A 7,262-nucleotide genomic window follows, 5' to 3' on the forward strand; every position below is an offset into this window, starting at 1 on the left:
TATATATATATATATATATAGTTATATATATTTACATGTTTTGGTTTTATAGTTTCAAGTTTAAATATAAAACAAATGAATATAATTGGAAAATACATTTGCTTCATGTTTATATGCTTATATATCATTTCATCAATATGAAGTTTATTTAGTTAAATGAAATCATGTTTATTGTTTTGAATGTTTGCAAAATATGCATTTTCATATATATATATATATATATAGTTATATATATTTACATGTTTTGGTTTTATAGTTTCAAGTTTAAATATAAAACAAATGAATATAATTGGAAAATACATTTGCTTCATGTTTATATGCTTATATATCATTTCATCAATATGAAGTTTATTTAGTTAAATGAAATCATGTTTATTGTTTTGAATGTTTGCAAAATATGCATTTTCATGAAAATATTGTGTTATTGATTTATAGACTTAATAATCATTATATACATCTTTTATTAAGTCTATATAATCATTTTATAAGGTGTTAAAATATTGTTTAAGTAAAAATATCAAAAACAAGTGTTTCATATTTTCATGTTTTGACCAAGTTTTGCAAAATGAAGATATTTTACAAATGGGAAGTGATAATTCAAAAATTCTTTTTACAACATGTTTATTATCATATTTATAAACATTTTTTAAAGTTTTACATTTTTTGAATTTATTTGTTATTTATAAAGGCACTTTAAAAATCAGATTTACTGTTTTAATCAGGCTGATAACATGTTATCAGTCGACTGATGGAGTTTATCAGTCGACTGATAAACTTGCCTGAAATTGCAAAAGTCTTTTTTTGTAACTGATAAGGTATCAGCCGACTGATGAGGTCATCAGTTGACTGACGAGATCATCAGTCGACCGATGAGGTCTTGGGCTGACTCTAACAGTCAGCTCATCAGTCGACTAATGAACAATATCAGTCGACTGACGGCCCAATGGCTATTTTTTCTAACTTTCTGTTTTTTATCTTTTTGGTGGGTTTTCTTGGTTTCTTCTTGGCTTTGGGGTTTCCTATATATACCCCTCATACCTCAGACCAAATATATACACGAGAAAAGTTTTAAAAGAGTTTTACAAGTTTGTTAAGGGTTTTTAAGTTTATTTAAGAGTTTGTTTGTGAAGATTTTTTACAAGAGCTTGAGGAGATCATTCTTTGATGTTTGGGCATTCAACTCATCTCTCTCTCTCTCTCTCTTGTTATCATAGAGAAGTTTTCCTAAACTTATTCTAGCTATTTATTATTTTGATTATAATTTTCATAAGCCAGATTTACTTTGAGTTTAGTTTGTTTTGATTATACTCATTGTTCATACACAATCTATTGACCTTATAGTATTTCATACATAGTATAATTTGGGATTGTGGGTTTGTAACATTGAGTTAAGCTTAATTGAGTTCTCTACTTGTTTAGAGAACAATCATTTATTGTTGAGCGTTAATTTATGAGTTACACTTTGTAATATACTTGTACACTGAGAGGAGTATGTGGTGAGAGACGGGGTCATCCCAAGTGGAGTGATGTTGGTAGTAAAGCCTAGGGATAGCTTATAAATCTGAGTATTTGAGGGAGACACGGTGATGCAAAACAATGTAAATGGTCTATCGGAATCAGCGATATTTAAATTGAATAAGGCACCGTTTCACCAAAATTCATGATTTTTAGCCGGAAATTAACTTAAAACGATTAATGTGACAAATGAATTTTAATAAAACTTGCAACGATAATTATGAACAATTTCAATCTCAAACAATTCCATTGCCGGATTAATTATCATTGCACAAGTTCTAAGATCAACATCAAAATTGCAACACTCACATGTTCAATTTCTCTCAACTCATAATTATACTCTAAGCAGTGAATATAAGATAATAGTTTAGAGGTGATATACTCATGCAATTAGCTAAATAATTGAGATTAACAGAAAATATCGAGTCAAGAGAAAACAAAATCTTCAGACTCAAACCCAAATGAAATAGGTCGGATCTGATTCAAAGTAACCCAGATATGACTCCTTTGTACGGAGCAGCTTCGATCTGAGGAGAGGAGGATGAGGGCTGCTCGATGATGAAGATCGATGGTGGGAGGAGGCAAACTGGCGGCAGATCTGTTCGACGACGTGAGGCTACGAGTGGGCGACGAGCCTATTCGACGACGAGGGAAAATGATGACACGGTTGGAGTTGTCGGTGGTGTGGCAGAGGGCGCCGGTCATCGGGGTAGCTGTGGACGGCGGCGAAGTGTTAGTGGGCTGATAGGGGTGAGCAAGGGGAATTTGTTGGGTTGCCTCTGAGCAGAGGAGAGCCAGACGATGACTGTTGGGGAAGGGAGACACGATGACGGCGGTTAAGGAGGTGAGACCCGAGCAGCGGTTGAAGTAGGGTGGTGGAGGTCAGGGATCTCTGAAGGCGGTCAGAGGTGGAGGAGGAACGGCAGGTGGAGGGGAAGGATGAGGGTTTTTATTGGTGGGGTTTTGATTCTAGCGATGGAGCTTGGTCTATGGGAGAGATGAATGAGAGAGAGGGGGATCTCGTCGGCTAGGGCTTGGAGATTGAGTTATTTTACATGTAGGAGAATAGATAAGAACTGACGGCTGAGGTAAGAGAGAGAAGAAACAGTATAGGCTTAGGGTTTCACACCCATGGTTTCACACCAAATAAGCTAACACAATTTTATTTCAATTTTCTATTTTTTCATCTTTTTTTTCTTCTCATTACAACCATGTTTATAAAGAGAAATATACAAATTTTAATTCCCTCAAATCACTCCACTAGTAAATTTGATCAAAATTCAAAATTTTAAATTTTGAAAATTAAAATCCTAGCAAAAAAAGAAAAATCCCTCAAATCTCTCACAATTGTTAACTACCAAATTAAACAACAATTCAAATTTCAAATTTCAAAAATTCAAACTAAGCTAAAATGGAAGGTTGTCAATTTTTATTCTCATCATTCACCCCGGGTGGGAGAAAACTCAACTCCGTCGAGTTAACTGCAGATGACAGTATTTTCCTGCATCTCAAAACATTAGCTAAATTGTATTATAAATTCACCATCTAAAATCTAAAATATTATCAAAATTCACTACTGTATGAGTGAATATATAGAAGTTGAATAAAGTAAAATAACTCTCAGTTGTTAGACCCTAGAGGGGGGTGATTAGGGTCAAGAGGCTCTAATATGCAATAAAAATCAAACACAAGCAAACCACAAAACAGTAAAGCAATTAAAGTAAGAGAGATAGGGTTAGGAGTTTGTTATCCTTGACTCGCGATGTGTTAACGAGGTTCGGCCCTCTGGCCTACGTCCCCGCTCCCCACTCTCGAGGAGAAATCCACTACACACTGCTGGATTTTCAACTTTTAGCGACGGAATTTTCCGTCGCTAAAAGTCCATTTTCCGTCGCTAAAGGTTTTAGCGACGGAATAAAACAAATTCCGTCGCTAAAATATCGACGCTACATTCAGGGTCCCTAATTGAGGTTTTAGCGACGGAATTTCCGTCGCTAAATTTTAGCGACGGAATATTAGCGACGACCAAGTCGGCGGTATTATTTTTTAATAAAATAATATAAAACTTTTAGCGACGGAACGGCCGTCGCTAATAAATGTATTAGCGACGGTAATTCCGTCGCTAAAAGTAGGATTAGCGACGGCATATTTTTAAAAAAAATTAAATCAGTTTTTTTTCGTGCATGTTTTCCGTTGCTATATGGATATTTAGCGACTACAAAACCGTCGCTAATGTTTATTTTAATTTTAATACTTTTTTATTATTCATTTTTTTATTATTTTATATTTTTTGTGCACGTTTTCCGTAGCTAAATAATTATTTGGCGACGGAAATACCGTCGCTAAATAATTATTTAGCTACGGAAAATCCGTAGCTAAATAATCATAAATTTAAAAAAAACATTTTGAAAATTATTGAAAAAATCCTGTACAATATCGATACTAAATTTAAAAAACCTGTTCAATCAACAATATAATATTCAATCTCACGCATATATCACAAATCTATTTCAATAAAAACAAATAAAAGTTTCCCGACATATCAGTAGTAAATATTGTTTATACAACACAAGAAATTGTTTTCAAAGTTAACATATCAGAATCAATCCTCCTGATCATCATCATCATCCTCATCCTCAACACGACCTGCATTACCCCCGGCTACACCTTGTGAAGAAGTCCCCGCCTGCAAATATAAATCAAACGTTAATAAGGGTGTGCAACCGTTAATAAGAGTTCAAATATAAATCAAACGTTAATAAGGGCGTCTACGGAGTTTCACGAAGTATATGTGCTGTGGAGGATATATTCTACGGAGTTTCAAAAAGTGTATGTGCATTGGAGGATATGTTCCAAGAAGTATATGCCAGGTGCATTGATTTAAAAAGTGTATTATATAACCAAATACACTTAGAACATGCGTAAGCATATATCCAAGTAGTGTCCATCGAAGTTTCAGTGTTGGGTACGGGTACGACACAAGTAAGGCTCTGGACAGAACTATCCACGCAACAGAGGTCTGACAAATCAAACAATAGAACAAACCACAAATTAACAGTTATAATTGGCACACCAGAACACTTATGGGTTCAACGTTATTAACAGTTATAATTGGCACACCAGTTAGAATAGTTATAATTAGCACACCAGATAATAATTAAAACGCTTATGAATTAGCAAGTGACTAATGTCAGGGTCATGATTTGATTATAGAAATATTAGAAGCATAAAGGTGAATAGATTAGAAAGTTCCCTCATATCAAATATTGGAAGACTAAATCTATGTTCACACAAGATAGTACATCAACTACTAGAATAACATAGGAAGCAATTCCATGGCGCGAAGCCCAAAACATAAGACTAGCAAAAAGATTATCACATTATATATCATAAGATGAACCTAATTATAAAGTAACAAGTAAACACTACAATATACAATAAACTTGGCCATTGGCCAAGGTGCGGATACACTGATACATAACTAAGTACTTCCTAATAGTGGCATACATATCACAAATTTGATAAAGCAATATATGTTTAAGGCACAAGCAAAATGATACATACAAGCAATATATGTTTGGGCTTTGTGTTAGGGTTAGAGTTAGGGGTTTGTGTGTAACAGTTTGTATCAGTGTGTATCGTTTGTGTGTAACACCCAATCCTCATTCCTCCCCCCCCCAAACCAATCACATAACGACCACCATTACACAACACCACAGCCAACCAACCAACCAACCCACCAACCAATACCACCAACACTACGCACGCATACACCATCAACAACACTACGCACGCAAGTATAAATTTTGAGGTTTGTGTTAGGGTTAGAGTTAGGGTTTGTGTGTAACAGTTTGTATTAGTATGTATCAGTATGTACGATATCATCTAATTAAAAAAAAAAGCAAAGTATATATATTACCTGTGACGACAGAAAATGTCTCCTATATGCCTCCTGAGCCTCCTGAGGTAGAGTCGACATGAATTGTGTGAACTCCAATACGATCTGCTCCCGACGCCTCCGTTCTTCCTCTAGAGCCTGCTGATATGTTGTTTGCTGCGACAGGCGATCTTCAATCGCTTTTAATCGCTGCTCCATCGAGTCTTGATATGAACTGCTTCCTGGTGTTCCTTGTGGTGCTGCAGACTCGTAGGTGCTACTAGACTCGTGCGGCCTCTGCTCGGATCCTCTCCACCGATATCTGTTCTTCCTACTAGGTCCAATGACCGTCTCGATGATGGAGTCCTCATCCTCTCTACTTAGCCGGGCAGGAGTGTTAGAACAGACCTGAGACTGAGTCAATTGCTCCTCTACCTTGGCATGTAATTTTTCCTGCGATATATCAAAACAACCCGGGCAAGTCGACTTAATAATGATGCATTGATATGAAATTGAATATATAAATGAACTGCTACTTACAGCCAGATCCTTATTCTTTGCTTTCTTCTCTTCATTGGCGTAATTCGGGCTCCAGGAAGTCAGAATACGATCTGCAAAATGTCTGAGATCTCCCCTTCCCTATTTTATTCAAATATATCATTAACCAATAACACATAAATTATACTCAACGTAAAAGCTAATATATTATATACCTCAAGCTCTAATTGATGATAATGCTGGCTGAATGTCCTGGAGCCCCCGTGATGCTCGTAATTGCGAGGCGCGTTGCGATTCCTCCTTGCTATTTCAGCTTGAGCCTGCAAAACAATGTCAATTCGAAACAATATAGAAATTCAAACAATAAATTAAAATTATATACTTCAATAATACCTTAATTTCAGCCGTGTCCCAGTAACTGCAAAGTGCAAAAAAATCTACTCCATCCACACGCGTGTCAAGATGCCAGTATCGCTCCCAATCTTCTGTTATTTGGACAAAATATTTTTTCTTTACCTCAAACCGCCATCTCTTGAACGATACATTGATTTGCCCGAAGCAGTACGTCCAGGCACAAATATTATCGTCAAGAAAGAAAAATCGCTTCAACATATAAAGAAAAAGTAGATACAAATCAGTGTATTAAACATAATAATAAACTAATAACTAATAATGATGAAAATTAAAATAAATGACTCACACATATATATCTCCAACAAGCCACCAGCGCATCAATCCGCTGCGATTTCCACGTCAAAATATGTTGAAGAAATCGTGTCTCCTGGCTAAAACGGCAAGGAAATTGTTGAAAGCATTGGCAAAGGCCCCAACAGGCACTCCGTTTTCCCATCGGATCACAGCCCTCCGATTAAGATCAGGGATGAGGCTCGATTCCTTAGTAGCATTGCGGCCGCGTCGAGGAGGTTTCTCGGTACCTGCGAAACAAAGAATCGAATGAAACAATGAATCAATATATATTTGCGAAAAAAATTTAAAATAATAACCGATAAACTATAAAAATTTATTCATACCTTTCAGTTCGAGGCATCTACGTTTTGCTTGTTCGTACCTTTGCAGCGCGATGGGGCGCATATCATGATAAGAATCCCAATCATCCCTCACATTCTTCTAGATCTTCATTACCCTTATTGTACAAGATGCAGTCATTAGGACAGGCGTCTATCTTTTTGTAATCAAGACCCAGGGTATCAACAATCTTGTGAGCTTCATAATAAGTTGCGGGGATGCTCTTCTCGCCGCCTGGAATGACTTTCCTGAGCAAGTCTAATAACATCTCGAAATGTGTAACAGCCATCCCACTGAGTGTTTGGATATGAAGAAGCCTCAGCATAAAAGAAAGCCTTGTGAACTC

At 36.1% G+C, this 7,262-nt stretch overlaps 1 long non-coding RNA gene across 1 annotated transcript; it reads right to left on the bottom strand.

Annotated features, from left to right (window-relative positions):
• LOC109851329 lies at positions 6,186-6,649 on the bottom strand. Its single transcript, XR_002249768.1, has 3 exons — positions 6,591-6,649; positions 6,284-6,493; positions 6,186-6,210 (listed from the first exon to the last, which is right to left on the bottom strand). It is a non-coding gene; the product is annotated as an uncharacterized LOC109851329 (long non-coding RNA).

This window comes from Asparagus officinalis, chromosome 8 (genome assembly GCF_001876935.1).
Source record: "Asparagus officinalis chromosome 8, Aspof.V1, whole genome shotgun sequence".
NCBI lineage: Eukaryota > Viridiplantae > Streptophyta > Magnoliopsida > Asparagales > Asparagaceae > Asparagus > Asparagus officinalis.